A 23844-nucleotide genomic window follows, 5' to 3' on the forward strand; every position below is an offset into this window, starting at 1 on the left:
TTCACTTACTCAGCCACTCAGGTACTCGTTCAACGATCCAACCACTCATGCACTCAACTACACTCTCTCACCTACCCAAGCACTCACTCAACCATTCATTCACCCACTCATCTGCTCAAACATGCACTCAAATAACCACATTAATCACCAAACCACTAAAATTCCTCACTCAGCACCCATCCGCACAAGTGGTTTGTGAAATGGAATGATGGAGATAATGATGATGATGGAGATGATGATGTGAGCAAGATGTTAGCACACAACAATCCCGTGTTACCTCAAACACTTTTGAGTTAGGATCCAATTTCTTTTCTTGAAATGGCAGAGATTTCCCGTCACTGGATGGTAGATACTGCAAGCACAAGCACATGAACAGATGCACAAGCGAACTTTTTATTTTCAATCACTTCCTCGAGTCCCCACGTCTTCATGTTTCCAGGATTTCTGTGTCAATGAAGACCGTTTTATCCAAATCCTAAGTGACCCCGTGTCACGTGTGACCCTGTGCTAATATTGTGTCTCTATGCCTCCTATCTGTCTCTCATTTACCATGCCTCCTGTGTGTTCCCCACGTCCCTAAGTCGCTTGTATCGCTGCATTGTCTTGGTGTCCTTGAAATTCCCATGTCTCAAAGTCCATGTATCTCCTTGGCACTCAACTACCCCTGTGCCTCCACATGTCCCTGTCTCCCCATGTCTCACCATGCCAAAGGGGTTGACGAACGTCTGCAGGACACGCGCTGCCTTCATCTGGGACGTGGAGCTCTGAGCAGTGCGAGCCTCGTTCTGCTGCTCTTCGCTGTCCTGCACACCACAGCAGAGCGCAGAGCGCTACAGCACATCGCAGCGCACTACAGCAACATGACAGCAATTTCAGCACAGCTCAGAATGCGACAGCACACAAGAGAACGCACAGAACGCCCCAGCACATGATGGTTAACACAGCAAACACAGCACGGTACAGAAAGCTACAGCACACGAGATCACACACACAGTGCTTTCGCCAGCGGTTTGGGAGATGAGACATGGGTTGGTTGTGGTCGTGTGAGGATGTTGGGCTCACGTCAAACAGGGTGAGGACCGGGCGCGTGGCAGGCACCGCCCTCCGTGCTCCCTCCACTGCACCACACAAAGACAAAAGTCAAAGATCCTCAATATAGCCTTGAAAAGACTTTTAGGGCAAGTGCTGTTAGCGAGCATCTACGAAGGTCAGCACAGAACACGAAGGGGATGGGAGGACCAACACTACACCCAGCCACCTTTGTCTCCCCAGTGCTGATGCTTTACACGCACTGAGTACTCATTTAAGGCTGAATTAATCTAAGGGAGCCCCAGGACCGGTTTAGATATTCGTCACCGGTGTTGGCCATAAGCAGCTATCGAACTTGGGTCGCCAGGTTAATAGTGCAGCACGCTAACCAGCTAAACTACTGCTGTTCGTCGTGACCAGGAATGGAACTTAGGCCATCAGGATCGTGCCACTACACACTACCACTGCACAACCGCTCTCTAGTGACATACAGACATACGCTAGCACAGAAGATGCACAGAGATACAGACTGAACAATACACACGTGAACACACACACCCACACACGCACAATAATATACAGGGCCACACACCTGTTGCAACCGCTGACACACAAGACATACGCATGCAGACAGGCAAATAAAGACACGTTAACACCTGTTTGACCACTAGTGGGCGGTATATACTCCGCTAAGGGACAGTCCTTTGGAACTACTGGTCGTAGGTTGGTTTCCTCAAGGTCCTTTCCCAGTCTGTTGGTCAGTAGTTGAGTGGTCCATATTTCTGCTGGACGCTTGGTTTCGTTCTTGATTGTCCGTGACAGGTCGTTGAGTTCTTCTGTTATCATTTGAATTCCTGTAAAGTCTTCAACTTCTTCATCTTCTGGATCCCTATGCTGCTCCGGCATTGACTGTGCCCATATTTGTCGGGATTCAAGGTTCATGACGGGTTTAAGGCGATTCAGTAGTTCGATCCCAATGATCAGCTCTTTTCCTGGGTTCTGCACGACATATAGTGGATGGCTCATGTTGACTTTGTTGAACGTGAGCTTCATCATGACCTTGCCCAATGGCCGCATGTGGGTCCCTTCGCATCCTGAGTAGGTGAGCCTACTTGGCATCATCTGTAACGTTTCATTCTTCCTCTGGACGGCAGTCTGGAGTTCATCAAACATGTCTCTGGATATCATGGATATTTCTGCTCCCGTATCACAAAGGCCCTGGCTGGTCAGGGTGTCTTGCAGTATTACTTCCACGTGGACTCGTCCGACCGGTCCTACGGGAATTAATTCCCCCAGATGGTACCCTTTACCCTCTGGTACCACCTCGGTGACTGCTTTGGGGTTTCTTGAGTTTCTTATGTTCTCTTGGGCTATCTTTGCGTTGGGTGCGTCCTCTTCCTGTGTGTGTTCTGTTGGTATTCTTTTCTTGGCTGTTCGCATGGGAGTCTTTATACTCTCTTGATGTTCTCTTTCCATCCGAATATAGTGAGCGTATCGACTCCTGTTGGCTGCCTGTGGTCTATGCCCCATTGCTAGCGGAGGCGGCAGTGGGAGACGATATGGGGATTGGTTCGGTGGGCGTCGGCCTCCGCGGGGTAGGTATGATCCGTCATTCGCTCTCCATCCTCCATAGTTCCAAGATCAGCCCTCTTCTATATTCCAGGGCCGTGGGGGCCGTGGGTGCCAGGTCCCCCGTGACCAGTTGTCCGGCGTGTTGCTGCTGAGTTTTGATCCTCGTGGATTTGGCGCCCTCTCCTGGGGTGTTTCATGTTCGTTCCGGGTGGTTCTGTTATTATTCCCTGGAGACTCGTTTCCCTCCAGATTGAGACGATCTTTGTCTTTGGTGATGATGTGTGTTTTAGCTGTGCTAGTGGTTCTCCATCCGTTCACCCAGGCCGTGTGGGCCTTGCTTTCAATCTGGCGCAAGGAGGCAGTCTCGGGGTCTAGCATCGTTCCTACTATCTTCACTATTTCAGGTCTTAGTGATTGGAAGAACATAACTTTTAATATCTTCCCTTCTTCCTGGGCGTTGTCCACGTCACCTGCGGAATTTGCTCTCTTGAGGCGTAGGAGATAATCTCGTGGGTCTTCGTCCGCACGCTGAGTCATCAATTTTGCCGCGTTCAATCCTTCAGATAGTGTGGAGTATTCCCCAAATCTATTAACTACTGCTCGGCTTAATTGCTTAAAATCGCTCTTGACCCTATTTGGCAGGGATGTTACCCATGGTCTGGCGGTTTCATGTAAGCTCCTTGACAATAAACATGCTTTTTCTGCTGATTTACCCAGACCCCGGATCTTAGCCTCCTGTCCTACTGTAGCTATGTGGTTGTGTATATCCCTGGTTTTGTTGTGTGGATCGAAATAGGGAATTCTGACGAGCGCTTTGTCCATCAATTTCAGAGTCTTACTACTGAATGAGTATTCGGACAGTTGATCGTCGTCAGAGGCGTCAGATTCAGAGGATTTGTCACTCGAGCTGTCCCTGCCTTCGCTATCACTACTGTCATGTTTCCCGTGTCTGTGTCGTGGTCTCCCTCTGTCCGAGGATTCGTATCTGTCCCGTGGCTTGTGTCCCTTATTTCTCTTATGTGGGTCTTGTGATCCATGCCTGTGGGTTGGTGTGCGTGATCTCCTTGAGCTGTGTCTATGTGGTGAGTGTTTTTGTCCTTGACCTTCACGCCGTCTACTACGTGCGTGGTGGCTGCTAGGTGATGTGCTGTGTTTATGTTTGTCTGGTGCTACATGGTTGTCGGGATTCCTGTGTTTGTCATCTGTGGTGCGGGTGGTTTTGCGTTGGTAATTTTAATGTGTCGTGCGTTTCTCTGGTGAGCTGTCCCTTGTACCCGTGTTATGTTGGTCATGTTTGCTTGAGGTGCGTTTCTCTGGTGAGCTGTCTGAGCTATCTGCATCTGATGGGTCATGTTGGCGTGATGTACGCCTTCCTGGAAAGTGATCCCTGCTGTAGGTTCCACGTCGGTCATGCTTACGTGAGGTGCGTTTTCCAAGTGAGCTGTCTCTGTCATCTGCACCATGTCGGTCGCACTTGCGTAGCGTGCGTCTTTCTGGTGAGCTGACTGAGCTATCTGGAACTGGTTGGTCATGTTTGCGCGAGGTGCGCTTCTCCGGAGAGTAGTCCCTGCCATAGATTCCACGTCGGTCGTGCCTGCGTGGAAGGAGTCTACCAAGTGAGCCGTCTCTGTCATCTGCATCATGTCGGTCGTACTTGGGTAGCGTGCGTCTTTCTGGTGAGTTGTCTATGTCATGTTGCTCGTTTCGCCCCAGCTCCGCCCTTTGTCGCTCTATCAGTACAGAATACCCTGGTGACTTAGGGTTAATATTTTGCCTCTCTCTAACCTCGGGGTGGTCGGCCTCCTGTTTTCCTGTTTGTGTCCGTATTTCCCCTTCCCTCTCCTCGATTTGCGAGGGGGTTTCTTTATCAAAATCGTTTTGCATGGTAGCCATACTTTGTGTGGGATCTGGCCCTGGGCTACGTCCGCATGGCTCGGAGTGTGGTAAACTGTTACTCCCGTATGTGTTCTGTGTACCGACGTCTGGGGGTCCCGCTGGTGCATTCAGCGCCGACTCTTTTTCTCTCACGAGGGCGTGCAGACGCTCTACCTCCTCTATTAGGGACAGTTTCTCCTTCCTTTCCCTGTCAAATTTTTCCCCAGTCCATAATCTTTCTCCTCTGTCTGTCTGTGTGAGGAGATACGAGTCTAACCTTGCTATTTCTGCAATTTTTAAGTCACGTTTGGCTTTGCTACATTTCATCACATCCTTAAGTAGTTTCCTCCTATGTGCCTTAACATCTTCTATATGTCTCCCCTCCCATATGTCTTTCTGCTCTGTCTGCTCTCTAGCAGTCCGTCCAGTACGTTTTAACACAAATTCACGATATTGTTTTTCCATCGATTCTATCTCCTCCTCGGAGGTCCACTCTGTATCAGTGTTATGCGTTGGGATGTCACCCTCAGAACGTTGCGGGTCATGTGCCATCTCTATTATGTAGTGTAGTTAATAGACTTAAGAGTGTATCTTAACTCTAGCCTCTCATGTGTGGCGTGAGTTACTCTGGAATTCCCCTCAGAGCGCACATAAAAACATTTGCATCACAGAATATGTTGGTTCGATTTGAGCAAATAATCTTACTCCCACTGTCTTTGTTATACACTGCTACTCTGGTATTTTCTTCAGAGTGCGTTTTTTGTTTGTTTTACACCGTTTACCGTCACAGGGCAATGTTAGTTCACAAAACCTTGATTAATACAACAGTGATTCGTTCCTTAATTTAAGCATAACCTGTCTGCGAGAGATCCCGGACGAGACCCCAATTTGTTGTATATGTGGGTGTGTGAAAATTGATGAAAAATAATGAAAATTAAATGAAATTCGAAATTTGCATACTTAATCCAAAATTATGTTAATTCGTGTAATTATGCATGTAACTATGCTAATTAGAGAGGTAATCGTATTAATTATACGAGTGGGTGTGGTTGTGTTAATGATAGCCTTTATGATAATCAGGTCCCGCCTCGTTGACGAGGTGGGGTTATCAATCAGGATAACGCAATCAATCGTGTGCAGTTACGCTAGTGTCAATTCGGCCTCGTTGTCTAACTTCGTATTATTGATCAGCATAATAGAATGATTCTCGCTTTAACACTCCCCGAGTCTTCATATTTTAGGTCCCAAGTTCATATCATTCGCTTTAAAGTTTAATGAGTGTGGATTGGTGTGTTTATAGTTTAGGTTCCCGAGTTCATATCTCATCGCAGGAAACAGATCTTATGCAAAAATTTCAGGAAAGAATCACACGAACACTACTGTATTAATCTATTTATTTTCTAATTAAACCTTAACTATAATATGTATGTGAACTCTCAATCTCAGAACTTCAACACGGTATCCACACGGTATCAAGACAGTATCATCAACGACTGTACGATTTCACTTTGATAACACATGGACCCCGCATAAAGCGATGGTTGTTAGTGAAAGAGAGTTATTAGAACATCCAAATGCTATACTTGAATCGTCCCCGCAGTATCGCACTCGTTATTGATCATAGATCATATGCAACCCTTATCACGTTGTTAGCACACTGGGTCACAGAACAGGTGATTATTCTGTAGAGTACGCGTGTATGTGCGGCGATTACGAACGAAAGGTACTTTAAAGATTATACGGCGGTAAGAAAAACAATTAAAACAGTTATTATTCTTAAAGGCACAAATCTCAACAGATACATCGGCATATTATCTGACTACATAATGGCTTGGAGTAAGGGCATGCGATGGTGTGCTCCTTTCCCCTGAAGATCTTACCTGATACCAAGTTTTAATTGATTGTGGACCAGATCGCCTAATGAGGATCTGGTGGGACACACCCTTCCCCACAAGAGCGTGGCTCTATGGAAGAAGGTGTCAAAAATCAATTCGTATTGATGGATCTGTTGAATATTTATGCGATTGAGAGTACAGCCCACTAAATTGTAAAGAGGACAACTATGGATATACTTATAACGACGGGTGGTTGTCACTCGGTCTCGATGTGACGCCTTCACAGCCACTGATGGCTGATAGACTTGAGTGTTGGCTTCTGGTTAAGGACCCGTGTATGTTTGAGTGACATGAATTGTTTTGAATAGTCAGTGTTCGGAGTCGATCTTTGTGTCAAACAGACGCCTGCTTGTCGTGTGGTGAGGGGGCGGTGCGCGTCAAACGTATAAGTCGATTCGGCGGTCACCGTGTTGAACGGATTCGGATGTCGTCGATAGGCTGCTGCAGTTCAGAACGCGGTCGGTAGATGGCGCCCACAGCTCGCTCGCAGCGTGCACGGTGGTTGAGTGTTGACCCGGGTGCGCACTCGGCTGGCGATGCACGGTGTGCACGCAGCCTCGTCGCCAAACAGCGACCCTCACCACCCCGGCGGCAGCAGAGACCTCCGCGTCGGCAGAGGCTGACCCACGCAGGGCGAGTTGAGCTGTCAAGCGGGTCTTGCCCGCCTGCAGATGAGATGGGGAGCCGCTCCGATGAGTCGAGCCCCCGATGGCCGGCTCTGGGGAGCCGATCGAACTCATCTGAGTTCCGATGAACTGCGGACGAGTCGAGCCGACCCGCTGGTCGCAGCTCGCTCCTGAGTCGACCCCCTGGTCGAACTGAGGTTTCAATGCTCAGGATCCTCTTTTTATGCCCAAAAATCCCTTCACTCGGATCCTGCCCACAAGGCGGGGTTTCTTTCGATTTTTGCTGTGTCAGGATTTGTCCGTATGTATCTGCGTCCGTGTGTGTGTCCGTACGTGTGTCAGTGTGTGTTCTTGTGTGGATCACCCACGGTATATTCCGTTGTCATACTCCTACCATAAAACCCACAAGTAAAACAATCAAATGTTATAAATTGTCTCGAAGGCGCCTCCCTGTCTGGGTGCACAACCTGGAGGGAGGGGCGATATTCCCTCCGACTTTCACCGACGCACAAAGAAATGGTTAAGGTTTGTAAAGTTAACATTTATGCCTCACAGTTTCACAGTTATTCTCTGTATGTAACCCAAGTTCTGGGTTAGCTTCCGTTGTGGTATTGTACTTAATGTCAAGGGAAGGTTTTTTCCCAAGCGTATACCCACTCCTACCCCGTGCTGCGGGGATACAAAGACGGCCGGAATCTCCCTTTCTCTCCAACCTTGGGTAAAACACCGCCCAAGTCATTATGCAGTTTATGTTTTGTATAAGCCTCGGTGAATGGTGCCAACACGAATGTTATGTAGGAAATAATGCACTGTGAATTTTTATTAAGCCTGGTGTTTTCGCTGAAATGCGTTGACACTCTAAGGTCCCGCCCTTATTCTCTCTTCAGTCTCTCTACACTCTTTGGCCCTCACTCTCTCTAGCGCGTGGTGGCCGCTGTTTTCGCTGACGCCGCCAATTCAAGGCCTCATTAATTTCCGTCACTCCGTGTAGGTGAGGGCGGGTTAGCCTTGGAGTCAGTTCTGGTTTTCGTCTGCCTCTCAGCACTTGGTCTGTGACCTCTGACCCCGGGATTTATCTAATTTGATGGCCTGTCTAGCCCCGGTTTGCTGTTGTTAGGTTGGTTGGTTGTTCCTGGCTTTTTGCCTACATTTGCAGTTTGCTGCGCTTATTTTTCTTTCCTCTCCAACCTTATATCCACTCTGCTCATTATTCGCTCATGTCTGGGTTAGACATTCATGTTGACTTCGGAAAACCTGGTTGTTATAGGCTTTGGGTCAAGTCGTATAGAAATTATTAAAATATGAAAATAGATTTAATATAAAATCAATAGACGGGTGATGGTTACATTGACGTAGCTGGTGGCAGGGTTCAATTGAAGCGGGTGTGAAGATCAATAACTTTAGCCTACCCTGTCGTTAAATTCCGACTTCCAGTTACTTTAATAGTAATGTAGAACCAATCAGCTTTTTGACTGAACTATATCTAGGCTAACGCAAACTCCCAGTGACCCTGGCTTGGTGTTTATGTCAGCCCCTTGCAATCCGCTGTGCTCTGCTCTCTATCTGCTCCCTCTGACCCTGGGAGGGCTCTTAATGTCAAAATCGTGTTAGTGGGTCATGGTAAAGATAACCTCCACATGCCATGCGGAGGCCTGGTTTGGTGTTTTTATTTATTATAAAAAAACAATAGAAACATGTATCTATATGTATCGGAAAATTACCTGTTAACATTAAGATGGAAAAGGGGCCTAGATACAACAATGAGCACTTCCAGAATAGCCATGGTCCCGGACAAAACAGCGTGTGTACGCGATTGGCCAACCCCCGAAAGTTGGTGGGTGAATTGCGCAGTTTTGTCGAGTTTGTGTCCTATTACCGACAGTTCATTCCACAGTTTGTGACAATTGCAAAACCGCTCCGTGCTTTGACCGCTAAGAACCATAAGTTGAGAAGGGGGAGGAGGAAGAAGATGCGTTCGTTGCGCTGCGTGATCTCCTTTCCAATGCGCCTCCCCTTGACTATCCATATTTCTCCCTGCTATTCAAATTGGACACAGATGCTCGTGACACAGGCATAGGGACTGTCCTATCACAGATAAAGAAGAGGGTGGAAAGAGTGGTTGCGTATGGGAGCCACGTCCTGTCCACTGCATAGCAACGATACTGTGTGACCTGAAGGAAACTTTGGCTATGGTGTACTTTATACAGAAATTTAGGCCTTATCTTCATGGCAGGGACTTTGTAGTCCGCACGCACCATGCAGCCCTCCAGTTCTCTTTGAAAATTGACCAGCCTTCCGGCCAGCTTTCACACTGGCTGGAAATACTCCAAGAGTACTCATTCCGGGTAATTTACTGAAAAGGTCTGTGGCACTCTAATGCCGACGCATTGTCCCGCTTGCCGCTGAGTGAACATTGTGCATGTTCATCGGGCACGGGCCGATGTAGACCACCCTTGGCAGTGTCACCAAAGCTCGGGGTGACGTTGAGTGACGCAGAACCGGCCAAGGTGGTCACACCTGGGAACAACACGTTGGGTCTCACGCAGGCCGAGTGGGGACGGCTGCAGGTAGAGGATGTGCCATTGTTGAGCTTGCGGCGCCGCGCTGAGTTGAATCGCAAAGACCCTGCTCATTGGGGACTTCGCAGGTAGTCCCTCAGAAGGACTTTTGATGAGGTGGGACGAGGGGCTGCAGCGTCACGGCATGGTGGTTCCCACTTGCCTGCAGGGTCGGTTGATGCGGGTAGTACACGAAAATAAATTGTTACACCTCAGGGTTCCAAAAACGTTGCTATCTCTGCAGTGAGATTTCTATTGGCCGGGAATATCGAATGATGTATATCATCTGGTAAAGGGCTGCACTGATTGTGCACACCGAAAACCCCCATTGAGAAAAGCCCAGCACCCGTTGCAGTCCATCACAGTGTTTTAATGAATTGGTTGCGCTTGACATTCTGGGACCTTTTGCAGCTACGATAAAAGGAAATACATGTATCCATTGCTGATGCATTTTTGCACGACTACGTAATGGATAAGGGAGCCCCTGAGCAGCTTCTTACAGACCAGGATCGAAATGTTTCGTCCAAGCTGCTGCGCGACATGTATTGATGCACTCGGCACTACGAAGATTAAAACATCCCCATACCATCCTCAAACAGATGGTATGGTAGAATGCCTCCATAGGACTTTGACATCAATGCTCTGTCAGGTGGTGAATGAGGCACAAACTGATTTGGATTTGCACGTGCCAAGGGTCTTGGCAGCATACAGGATGGCCCCACATGCCTCTATGGGATTTTCCTAATTTTCCTTATGTTCGGGCGGGAAAACGAACCCCCCCCCCCATAGACACTCAGCTGGATATGACCTCGGGGAAAAAGGAGGCAGCCATCCCCGCACATCTGCAGGTTACGTTGGGATGCATGTCAGAATCAGCTAAGGAACGCACTGCCAAGGTGCAAGCTGCTTATGAAAAGATCGCGGAGCGGTGTGAGCACGTGCTTCCATGGGAATCGGGGACGGGGCATGGCTACACTCCCCACAAGTACCGCTGTGGACGTCCCCCAAGTTGCATCAGCCATGGCAAGGTCCTGTAGAGGTGGTAAAAATCAAACGGCCACAGTGTGTATGGATACAGGCAGGACGTCGCTGTTGGTTTGTTCACCCCTCGCGCCTGAAGCCATATGTTCATCTCCAGATAGACGACTCATGCCCAAGTCCTGTTCGGCCAGTGTCTGGTGTGTCCGGCGAGCCGAGGCAGTCGGCCACGAAAGTTGTGCCTCAGAGAAAAAGTGTTGTGCCGTCCACTGAAGTCCGGGGAATCAGCAGAATCCGCCATGTGGGAAAGACTGCCGGCTGGAGCCAGGTCAAATTCTTCCAAAGAGTCCAGGGATGAGCCTACCCCTTCTAGGCTTTTGTGCAATGCCCCAATGTCCGAAGAGGTGCAAGATGCCGCCCAAGGCAGTGGACCGGCGTCAAGAACCTGGTCAAAATGTGCAAAATTTTGATATCGGAGATCCCATGTTGTGTAATTAATATCAGAGTCGTGTGTGGGGGAGGTGTGCATCGGGCTATGCCTTCGGCAATGTATTGGTAATTGTCGTTATCCATCGAGTTGGTTCGGACCACCTGCAGTGCGTTGTTGTGCTAACTGCATCGGGATCATGATCGTCGTACGTCGGGTTATTTAAAAAAAATAACTCCTCTCATTGCGGATTGTTGTTCTTCCCGTATCACGTAGTTGATTTTTAAAAAGTATTAGCCGGGACGACTATCTTTTTAATGGGGGGGGGGGTGACTTAGAGATAGTGTGCTGACTAGCGACCAGAAGTGGAAATTGCGGGTGTGAGAACAGTATGGGCAGAACGAAAGACAGATACATGGGAGCGACCACAAGGGGGAATATCTGGGCCAAGGGTCAGAGAGGGGATCCATCTGGGAGTTCCCAGAACCAGCTGGAGAGTTTGAGAAAGGGGGCGTGGCCAGGGTTGAGCCACAGCCACGCTGGGAAGATATAAGCGAGCGAGGAACTGGGTTCTGGGCTATCGTGAGGGGTCGGAGTCCTGGTCATTGTCGCTGTCATCTTCGTCGTCGCTGTCATCGCTTCGTCTTCATCGTCGCTAGATAGTCAGCCAGCTCTCTAGTCAAATGGGCGCCATAAAGCTAGACTGTTAGCGTTTTATTCCGTGCTACCGAGTCGTAGTCGTGTGAGTGTGAGGAAATAAAGGAGAAGCCTCTGCAGTTTATGTCTCCAGAGTCGTTCAACTACATACTTAACAATTCTAGATTTGAAGTTTTCGTGACTGCAAGGATCCATACTCTTTGGTTCTTTCGGTAAAGTCACGTAGGTAAAAAATTAATTAAAAATGAAACAAAAAATTAAAACAACTAAATAAACCACAACGTTTCAGAGGCAACACAAGCTTCCGTCATCAGGTGGAACAGCCACAGCAAAATTACTGTGGTGAGTAGAGACAGCTTTTTGTGACAAGAGATTATATAGGGTAAGAAGGGGGGAGGAGCCAGGGAGGATGGATTGGGACCCTGTTGACAACATGACAACAACCTCTGATAATTAATTGTCAACCAAATGTAAAGCTAACTTGATCGTTAAATTCAACCTCCTATCAAAGAAAAAACAGAACCACACATTAAAAAGTTAGATGTCAACAAAATTGTTATCAATCAGAGTAGCATCCCAATTTCTGACAATCTAAAATCGGTACAAGCTAAAGGGCTGAATTTCGCAGTTACCCCTAAACATACTCCAGTGGAGGATATGATCTCCCAGGTCGATGTAGCCCTCAAAGGCTTGGGACACATCCAAACAGATGTTGCTAGAGCTGAGATTGCCACTGTCCTCAAAAATGCTAAGAAACCCATCAGCAACATTAGCAAAAATGAGCGCTCTGAACTCGCAAATTTGAAAAAGAGGGATGACATAGTCATCCTCTCGGCCGACAAGGGAAATGCCACTGTGATCATGGATAAAACCACATACAACAACAAAATCCAGGACCTACTCAATGATAGCAGTTACTCCAAAATCAATAGAGATCCGATTAACAGTCTAACTACTAAAACTAACAAGATCATTACCAGTTCGACTTCCCAAATAAAACCAGTCAAACGGCTCTCCCTAAAACCCTCAGCTCCTAGACCACCCAGATTCTATGGTCTTCACAAGATCCATAAAGAAGGTACCCCACTGCGGCCCATCGTGTCCACGATCAACTCACCTACCTACAAACTAGCCCATTTTCTGTCAGATACTTTGCTTCCCTTTACTGGCAAGACCACTTCAGCAGTTCTTAATTCAACTCACTTGGTCTATCTAATTAAGGACATTTCACTGTCCCCTGATGATGTCCTCGTCAGCTTTGATGTGGTCTCTCTATTCACCAAGGTTCCAGTGCCTGACACCATAACAATAATTTAAGACTTAGTCCAACATGGATTGAACCCTGATATCCCTGCGCTGGTTAGGCATTGCCTCACCAACACGTACTTCACCTGGAATGGTACTTTCTTCAATCAAAATGAGGGTACCCCCATGGGTTACCCCTTGTCACCAGTGATAGCCAATGTTTTCATGGAGAAATTTCAAACAGACGCCATCCAGACATCCACCCTGTGTCCTTCCCTGTGGAAGAGATATGTGGATGACACTTTCGTCATTTGGCCACATGGCCTTCCAGCATTGAACCAATTTCTCGACCACATTAACTCCATACACCTATCCATCAAATTCACCATGGAAGTGGAGAAGGATGGCAAGCTAAAATTATTGGATGTTCTGTTTGAGAGGGAGTCCAATGGCTCTTTGGGACATTCTGTCTACAGGAAGGCCACCCACACAGACTCCTATCTGAAACCTGATTCCCACCACCGTCCGGCACAGAAGAATTCCCTCATCAAAACACTACACCATAGGGCCCACTGCATCTCTGACAAACACCACCTGGCCAATGAATTAGAACATGTACACCTGGCCCTTAAGATGAATGGATATTTGGACCGTACTATCCGCAGAGTTGTTTCTCCTACCATGGAGAAACAACCCCCTGAGATTCCGATCAAAACCATCACGTTACCATACATAGCAGGCGTTACCAAAAAGGTTTCCAAAATTCTAAACAAACACAAGATCCAGGTCCGATTCAGTACAATACACAAAATACGTGATCTAATCCCATCCGTAAAGAATGTCATTCCTGACTTACAGTACCCTGGTGTCTACAAACTGAGTTGCATTTGTGGTGATTGTTATATTGGGGAAACGAAGCAACGTATCTGACCGCATTCACGAGCACAAGTCAGATTTGAAACACGATAGGACAAATTCTTCTGCCGTGGCTGATCATTGCTACCAAAGTACTCTGCAAGCCATCTGGATACCACCAAAGATTTGTCCATGAATCCATCCAGATATACAAACATAGTCGTAACTTCAACCAAGAGGATGGTTTAAAATTGAGCATTCATTGGAAGGATGTTATTAATCAAGTAAAACTTTAGCTGCTTTAGAGTTTATATTCATATCCATATCTCCGGTCTTTTACTCCCAGCCTTACACACTACCATCACTAGGAAATTTGACGTGCAACGTTTCAATCGTGCAAAATTGTCCCCCATCCCACTCTCCCCCGCCCCCCGCTGCCCCCCCCTAATCCGTTGTACATGAGTACCATGCCCAGGAGCTTCAATAATCTCCGTCCCCCAACACTCACCCCCCTCCCTACCCTGCATCCGTCCTCCCTGGTTCCTCCCCCCTTCTTACCATATATAATCGCTTGTCACAAATAGCTCTCTCTACTCACCACAGTATATTTTACTGTGGCTGTTCATCCTGATGACGGAAGCTTGTGTTGCCTCCGAAACGTCGTGATTTGATTTAGTTGTTTTCATTGTTTTTTTACTTTTTACCAACGTGACTTTATCGAAGGAACCAGAGTATACTTAACAATATTAAAACATTTAATTCCCACTCACAACCAACATCAGTGATGATAATCTGAATATGTCCTGGGCCTCTCCTAGGTCAACTCGGCCTCAAATGAGTACCTGGTGCGGTGTGTGTAAACATCGCTACTGTTGAGTCAAAGGCGACCTTCATAAACGCTGTGAAGGCAGGCTATACAGGGGATCGTTGTCGTGTATGTTTTGTGTGAGTGCGCTTACATGCCCCCTTGTGTGTGAAATTGTTGGGATCCATTATGCGCCTTCCGACAAACAAGCCAGCATCATCGGGAATCAAGGCAAGTGAAGTTAAAACTGATTTTTCTTTCTATTTACCAACATTTATTTGGTATGTTATGTATAATATAGTATTTATTACAGTATAAAATGCAAATGTTCAATATTTTGTATGAGTTTAACAATGTTTCCCTTTTAAAAACGTCTTATAAACCGTTCGACTTATGAACAGGTGATAAGTCGAGGGCTGCCCATATATTTGACAATATTAAAACATTTAATCCCCCTCACCACTTCCCCCACAACAACAGACGAACTTAATAAGAGCGCGTCCGAACCGATGCAATCTCTTGCGGATGGTTGGTGATTGGGATTTGGGGACCTCAATAATTTTTTCTGCACTGTCCATGTCACTCTGTACCATGGCTTTCATTTGTTCAGCATCGTGAGGCTTAGAGTCTGCCTTAACCGTGCTCTCGGACTCCAGGAGAGGGTTAACAGTGTCGTCTGCGTTTATAGGCAGAGACAATATGGAGCCCATGCTCGTCTCGGCTCCATTTTGGGTCGCCTCATCGACTGCCTCAATTGAAATATGAAATTCCTCAATATCCAGAGGCTTGATGTCCGCATCAATTCTGGTCTCCGACTCTGGGAGGGGGTCAGCAATTGATGCTGTCGAAGACACAGCAGTGTTCACATCTTCCACCTGAATGCTGCATTTTGTGGTGGATGTTGAGCTAGTGGCTGTAGGCATCTCCACATCCAAAATGGTTCCGGCGCTTAATGCAACAGAAGCAGAAGCCAGGAAGGCGTCAGTCCTTGGCTCAATTAAGGGGACTGCAACGGCGGCTGGAGATGGAAGGAAAGTGGCAGTGGACACCTTAGTGGCCAAAATGGGAATTGCCACTCCGGAAGAGCTGCAGCAAACTGATTCGACTGGAATTTGGCCAGGAGAAGTAAGTTGTGGAATTGAGGGAAGGTGGCAAGGTGCTGGAGCCGGGATGAAGAAGTTGTTGGGGTCCGAATCCAGCCAGCATAATTGGTAGGGGTCCATTGTCTTGGAAGGGATGTTGTAGGGGTCCAGAATAGGGAAGGTCTTGGTTGCAGGAGCCAGATGGGAGTTGATCTTGCATGCTGGTGCCTGGTGAAGTCCAGGTGGTGGAGCTGGAGCTGCACTCATCCATGGGTGCTTGAGAGCACTTTTCAGAGTTAGACGGTCATTTGGGTTCCAGCTGAAAACAAAGAGACAAGTACCGATGAGAAGATCAGCAAAATATACATACCCAAATGACACATTATAGTGATACAATAAACTTACATCCACTTGATAAAGTATCTAAGGGTTTGCAGGTATGTGAATATAGGTATGGTAAGTCCACGCTCAAAGTGTGCGTACACAACGTGTTATCGCTAAAGTAAAGTTCTTCCATTCGGGAACGGGCTTTCTGAGCGGTTCATGACAAACAACTTTATTCAGCTGCATGGCTGAGCAGTATAGGAATTCTAGGTATATGCGCGGAATAATATAATGATATAGTACGTGGTGGCGTACCCTCATCACAGTTTTTTTTCTCGCCATGGGATGACTGCAAGCTAATTTTATAGTGAAAATGTGCAAATGTGCATGGTTTTTATTTGTTTATCTCTGTAATGTGTAAACGGTAATTCCTCACTAAATGCATTTTTTCTTAATACAGAACATCTACTAGCGCGTTAAATGAGGATACAGTACTGCATTTGCCCTTTCATTCTTTACCTAGTTTCTTCTGCAGAGATATGCAAGATAGCTGTACATTGCAAAGGGGATGCATATTCCCTTGTGATATAGAAATTGACTGGAATTTTGTTACAGTTGAGGGAAACTTAAAGAGTGGGACACTCACCATAGGATGGAGCTGATGAAGTCCAGGAACAATGGGTCTCTCGTTTTCAGAAACTTCTTGAGTCGGCAACACTTAGGGGTCTCCTGCAGACATTCCTTGGTCAGTTGCCCAAAGAAGTCTGCAGTGGGTACAATCGCAAACGATGTCATGCATTAAAATATTATTAATGTGCACAAGGCTGTGATGTACAACGAAGGCTGTGATGTACAACGAAGGCTGTGAAGGACGTGGGGAAACAACCCAACTTTCACGTCATTGTGCAGCCAGACGAGTGATGTTATAACACCTAATCGCATATTAAAATTAAAATTTGCAGTACTCACTGAAATACCGAGGACCGTCTGGTGCAGCGTGCAGCATCTCAAAGGGTGGTGTTCCCACAATCTGAAAATAAACGATACATTTGCTCTTATGTCACTGGCGAGTTAAGAGGCGTTTTCTGTACGTACTTACATACATGGTGTGTATCCTATTGATTGAATTATTCATTATTGAGTAATCACTTGATTTCACGTAATATGAAGCTGTTTAAAATTGAATTTGTACTCAAAGTCAAATGAGCATTGAGGCAGTGATCATAGCCTGGCTGCAGCCCTGAGTCAGTGGTAAAACTCCATTCATACGTCACAGGTGAATATATCTCTATGACAACCAATGTCGACTTCCCTAAAAAGTAGTACTCATTTTATCAACACTGTAGGGCTGAATAAACCCCAACCAGATTTGAACCCACAATCTTTCGCTAATAAATATACAAAATTATACAATTAATGTTACCTTTGTGAGGCCAGCGATCGCCTGAATCTTGCTGCTTATTGACATCAGTCGTTTGCCGACAGATATCTCAGCTAGTATGCACCCGGCAGCCCACATGTCAATTGATGTTCCAAACGGCTGGCCCAGCAAGACTTCGGGAGCGTTGTATCCGTGCGTCCCAAAGGAATAACCAGCTGGAGAAAAATAAAAAAATACAATATTGCTTAGGTGGCCTGTAGGAGTCATAGTTTCACTAAAAGAATCCCCAATGTGTTCGCACCCTGTCCTGCATGATATGTGATAGTTTTCAAGTTTCAAGTTTTCATTTATTAGGTATAGCCCTGTGAGCCATGCGGCTCTTAAGTCGGGTGCAACCGCAACAAACAAAATATGACAGGACGTGATTTTACACGGAAGTGGACATTCCCAATGCACGGTTGTGAATTGGAGGTTCTAAGGAGTTGTGAGCATTCCCTTAATACCTCGTGTGGAGCTACCATGCACAGGCATCACTGCGTGAGCTCTTGTGATATCTGCTATATTAATTTCACATCAGCATCGTTCACGCAATTTGCATGAACGACGATATATAAAACACAAAATTATTCCAGATAACAGGATCTGTAGGAATATTTAGAAATGCGATGATGTGTATAAATGTATATAAAGTGTAACTTACGAAATTCAGATTCAAAAAAACTTCCTCCGAAGTCGGCCAATCGGATGGCTGCCGTGTGGTGATCTTTCACCAAGATGTTTTCCTGAAAAAATTAAGAAAACGGATGCATTATTTGTATTGTATTTAACCAAATGAGAGTCCATTAAGATGATTCCTGTCTGTATGGAAGAATGGCGTTCATTTTGTGCACTGTACATCTAACGTTATAAGTGTAAATGAATTATTTCTCGAGTCGGAAGCAGGGGGATCAAAAATTATCGTAAAGATGATCCAATACAACATCTTGTACTGAAGTTGGTCATGAAAACAAAACACTTATAATGGGAAGAATTGACATGGCGACTCTTCTCATCGGCGCGAACCGAGTTGTTCCGCAATTCAGGATGGTAAAAAAAGAAAAACCTGAATAATTACGTACAAGAATGAAAATAGGGTCACGGATAATTGGTGTTTCTGTGGACTCTACAGCTGCCATGGATAATGGGAGTCATAGGTAATATGATCACGGATAAGAGCTCTTCTGTATGAGGCAGCTGTGATGGGAATTCAACTGGCCACCACGTGGCAAAGAGCTACAGGTGCATGAGGCGCATACACTGCTCGATATGTTTAAAAGATCACCGTAAAGGTGCAGGCCTGCAATTATTTGCTCACCCCTCTACTTCCAGAAAGGCCTCCATCATTGAGTAGGTCGAGAGAGCTACTTAAATGGTTTTGGGCTACTCGTATACACAGCCAAATGTCTCAAAAGTGGTCGGAGTACCCACACTTTACGCCACCACTTGTGACGTTGTGATGAACTGTGTTGTACTTATTTATACTTCTGGGTGTATAGAGGTGGTGGGTGGGTGGGTGGTTGGAGAGTTGGGATTTCAGAACCTGTCCACTGTTGCAATTGCCAAGCCGGGAGATCAAATTGAATTGATTCCCTCTGGGTTTAAAGTCTAGTGTGCTACCCATGACACCATGGCAGCGTCCCTTAGACCTGCTTAATTCCTCTAAAAGAAATGTAATGATAAACCCTTACCAGCTTGAGGTCCCCATGGACTACGCCGTTCTTCTTCAGGAAGGCCAGCACTTCCATCAGGGATCGGGCGTATCTCTTGACGGAGGACAGAGTAAATGCTCCGTTCGATTTCACCACGTCTAAGAGGCTGCCCGCGCTGACAACGGAAAACGCACAACACAGAGTGCAGGATGGTTAATTAAACACAGCATCAAGCACAAAGGCACCAGCACATCCACACATGCACGGCAAGTCCTAGAACACTAAAGGTGAGGTAAGACATTCGAGGTGTAACAATGCATGGAATACGTGCTGACTGCAGATAGTTGTTTTCTTTTTTGCAAACTGGTTACGAAATGGTTAATGCATCTGCTTCTTAACAATTCAGTGTAGCATAGCTAAGGATTGAGCACTGATCGAGATGAAGCAGCTGCCAAGCTTGTAGTTTTACACATCCTGTAAGTGTCACGCTTGTAATGGACTTAGTGTTCTTACTTGATGTAGTCCAACACGAGATAATGGTAATCTCCCACGACGAAGTTTTCCTCAAGCCGGATGATGCTTTCGTGTCTCAACATCTTGAGGAAGCCAGCCTCGTTATATCCTTCCGCGTCCGTGACGCTGCGTGAAGAAATACAAACACTTTTGAGAATGTCGAAAATAGGATCATCATTAAAATAGAATGCTTCATGTCGAGGTAGGCACACGTGAGTTTGTGTTGCAGGAAAACTTTTCAGTGAAGATTGTGATGCACAATCATGACTTGGTCTCTCACCTTAATGTGGAGTCAATCATCTTGAGGGCCATCTCCTTGTGGTTCCTGTGGTCCCAGCATCTGAACACCTGGCCAAATGTTCCTTCACCCAGTTTTTCCAAAACCGCATAGCGATTGTTGAGGAGATTTGTCGCCATCTGGTCAAGAGGGAGTGGTGCAGAAGAGTGCAAGCAATCAGTACAAGTGGCCGTTTTGACAGTAGTTTCCTAACTCCTCATTACTCTTTAAATTGAAATTAGTTTCAATAAAAAAATCCACATGGGGTTAACTCAACCCGGCATGCCCCTTGGGTTCATTAAATAGGTTCGACTTTTTCAGTCGCTCAAACGGTGCTGGACAATTGTTGCACCCAGTCTCTTCAAATGTAAGTAAGTACAGCCCTGCAATTGCTTGCTCATACAGCTTATGGTGAAAGGGCCTCCACGAGAAGGATCTCTATAGAGTAGTCTATCTGCTCTTTCCCCCTAATGAGACGTATTGATAGAGGTGGGAGTCGCCACACTCGACCACATCACACACGACTTGCTGCCAAACTACCACCTGTGGTGTAACATTTTCACTTCTGGGTGAACATTAAATACACCCAAGAGGAGTACATCCGTGGAGATGGAGCAATGAAATCAGCTCGTTTTTAGATACTAGATGGATTGTTGCATCAAAGGACTTGTGGGAGATGGTAAAGGCTTATCAGGCCTTCATCCACCAATGAATTGATCATGTTTGATGATAGCCTTTATTTCCTGCTTGCATACATTCAGCAAGTTCACAACATTTCTCTCCCTTATCTACTCCTCTCATATCGCTAAATAGGTATCTTAAGTTTGGATATTTTGTGAACTCTCTTTTATAGTTATTTCTTGCCTATATATCTCATTCATACTATGTCTCTTGGCTACAACTCCTTACACCTCTAAATCTTATTTGTATCTAGTTTTATCTAATTGTACGACTTAATTTTGTCCGTATCTCATATCATATCCCTACATGTCTTTGTCTTGTTTGTGTCCTAATTTCATCTCTCTGCATCACCTATGTAGGTGTGATACACACGTGATAAAGCTAAATCACAGGCATAGGTATGCAGTACAGACAGGAAAAAGAGCTTCATAGCTCACCGGATTTCTCCAGCATAAATAAAGATTCTGATATCTTTGATTTGAAGCTTTCGTTACTGCAGGAATCCATACTCTCTGGTTCTTTCGGTAAAAGTCATGTAGATAGTAAAAAAAATAATGAAAGAAATCACGACGTTTCGGTCGCAACACAAGCGGCCGTCTTCAGGTGAGAAAAATTATCTGCTGTTGTGGTTTTATATAGGCACGGGGAGGAGGAGTTTGGCTGTAGAGAGGGGGAGGGTTTGTGGTGTGCATGGACGTGTAGGGCTGTAGAAATTAGCAAGTAAATTGACTTGTAGTCATCGGACAACAAGACACACGGGTGGGTGAGTGAAAATCAGAGAAGATGGATTCAGATTGAGCAATCATTGGAAGGATGTGATCAACTACGTTATATTTTAACTGCTATGATTTTCACTCACCCACCCGTGTGTCTTGTTGTCCGATGACTACAAGTCAATTTACTTGCTAATTTCTCCAGCCCCACCCGTCCATGCACACCACAAACCCTCCCCCTCTCCCCTGTGAACCTCTACAGCCGAACTCCTCCTCCCCCCCCCCCCCCCCGTGCCTAACCCCTACAGCCAAACTCCCCCCCCCCCGTGCCTAACCCCTACAGGCAAACTCCCCCCCCCCCGTGCCTAACCCTACAGGCAAACCCCCCCCCCCCCGTGCCTAACCCTACAGCCAAACTCCCCCCCCCCCGTGCCTAACCCTACAGGCAAACTCCCCCCCCCCCGTGCCTAACCCCTGGTAGGAACATTGGAATATTGCGCAATTGTATTACACGGACGGACACATGAATCTATTGCAGGCTGGTACACTCAGTTTACAACTTCGTTCCTACCAGTATAAAATAGATTCTTACCTTGCGTTGAGAAAAACAAAAATATCTTGAAGTTTGGAGACGCGATTCTGCTGCTCGCGGCCGTCGTGGGAGCCCAATCGCGTAGAAGTGAAGTCGCCCCGCCCACGTAATGACGCTACGCTGCCCAGCCCCTCCCCCTTCCGGCGTAGCCACGCCCCCTCCAAACTGTGGCCCCGCCCTCCCACGCCACTCTCCCAACACGGCCCCGCCCCTATGTCTCTCCCACTGTCACGGCTTCTGTACATAGACGCCCGCGTTCTGTATAAATATATTTCCCCAACTCTGTACATTTGTAAATATATACACGGAGTGAAACATTTCTGAACATCGATTTTAATGTATTTAATTCAGTGAATGCAGTGTGAACTGAAATATAGCTTTTGTGTTATGGTCGAAACGTGAGAATTTTTATTGTTTTATATATTTTATTATTTTATTGTTTCCCTTCAACGTGACTTTACCGAAAGAGCTAAGATTATGAAATATAGCTATTAATATGTATATCCCTGCTAACAGCGTCAGTTATATTTTAAAAATATGTAATAATAATATAACTTTTTTGCGAATGTTTTTATTATTGTGTTAGAGTTATACCAGCGATAATTGATCTAAATTATATGCGATATGAAGAAGGGCCATTTCGCAGACTATCCGTTTTCCTTTTCAGCGGTGTTAATGGCGAGTGTGTTGAGTTTTGTTTCGTGTTCGTTTTTGTTTGGCTGTTTTTGCTATAATTTCTATTTTCTGCACCGTTGTACATGTACATGTTTTCACTCTATCGCTTTTGTCATGTTGGTGACCCAGGTCTTGCGCTCTTCTCACCTGGTGAGCCTAAACGTCAAACCCAATCAACGAATCGTTCATTCTTTACACATCGATAGACACCCCTGTATCTTGTTCAACTTTTCCATACCTTAATTTTGTAACCTAATTACGATCCAAACTTGATTTGAAGCTTTCGTGACTGCAGGAATGACTCTTTGGTTCTTTCGGTAAAGTCACGTAGAAAGAAAATAAAATAAACAATAGAATGACATTTCGAGTCCTATTCGGCCGTCTGAAATGCTTTCTTTACGATATTAGGAAACCACTGGTGATATGCACTTTTAAATCTAGATTAAAAACTAACTTATAAAAAAATTGTGTTTAGTTTGTCCTTCCCCCGCATCTCCAATTAGCACGGTTGAATGCAGACGGTGCGAAATAAGTTCAACAACAACCTCCATTCGTCACTCCGTGGCGGTGACATCACCACGGTGATCATGCCAGGCGAAGTGCACTTTAAAGTGAGGCGACTGGCCGATGCACCACCTGTGCACCCAACTGTGCCCACCTACTATGTTTAGCCACCTGGCGCTTGCTCGGGTTGGTGAGCGTCGCTCCATAGCCCTCCGTTCATGCTGAAGGGCAACTGCCTCCAACTACCCAGTAGCGTCCTTCACAAGCCTCCTCCACAGAGGCCGATCTTGACACCGCTGGTACCAGTCATCGGAAAGCACACTTAGCTCTACATCCTCTTGTACCACATGATTACATCTCTTCTCGAGCCCCTGCCACGTCCATTTGGCCCCCTCTATCTGGCTAAACAAAAGCTATTTAGGCATGCGGTGGCTGTACATGCAGGCTCTATAACCCAGCCAACGCAGCCTTGCCTGCCGGAGCTCACCGATTAACTTTGTCGAGCTCTTTCAAGGATTTGTGAGGTCCTCACACAATCCAGCCTGGCTAAACCCAGGATGGATCGTAGGCATGCCAGCCTGAATGTGTCTTACTGGCGAAGATGTTCCATTGGGGGGGGGGGTCCACTTTTCCGCAAGAATACAGGGCATGACGGTGGCCGTGAATACCCGAGGCTTCATGTGGAGCAACAGACCAGGAAGCTTCCACACAGCTTTACCCAGCCGATGAACAGATGCCACTCGACTGATTCGGAGTGAGACTTTGGTATCAAATCGGAGCTGGTCATAAGCACACTGCCCAGGTATGGAAAACTCTCCACTCTCTCGACAACTGCCCCATCACCAATCGGGAGTTGAGGGGGTGGAGTGTTTGATGGCACAAAATACCCAGC

The 23844-nt window shown here is 46.3% G+C and overlaps 1 protein-coding gene and 1 long non-coding RNA gene across 2 annotated transcripts in view; both read right to left on the reverse strand.

Annotated features, from left to right (window-relative positions):
- The window catches only part of LOC142930937 (uncharacterized), a 162481-nt gene that overhangs the window by 49564 nt on the left and 89073 nt on the right, over nt 1-23844 (reverse strand). The gene's annotated exons all lie outside the window — the stretch shown is intronic.
- LOC142930936 (uncharacterized) lies at nt 15491-18456 on the reverse strand. Its single transcript, XR_012946936.1, has 3 exons — nt 17352-18456; nt 16575-16958; nt 15491-15923 (listed from the first exon to the last, which is right to left on the reverse strand). It is a non-coding gene; the product is annotated as an uncharacterized LOC142930936 (long non-coding RNA).

The sequence above is a fragment of the Petromyzon marinus genome, chromosome 46, assembly GCF_048934315.1.
Source record: "Petromyzon marinus isolate PM22_M1 ecotype Great Lakes invasive population chromosome 46, UKy_Petmar_22M1.pri1.0, whole genome shotgun sequence".
In the NCBI taxonomy this organism is placed as follows: domain Eukaryota; kingdom Metazoa; phylum Chordata; class Hyperoartia; order Petromyzontiformes; family Petromyzontidae; genus Petromyzon; species Petromyzon marinus.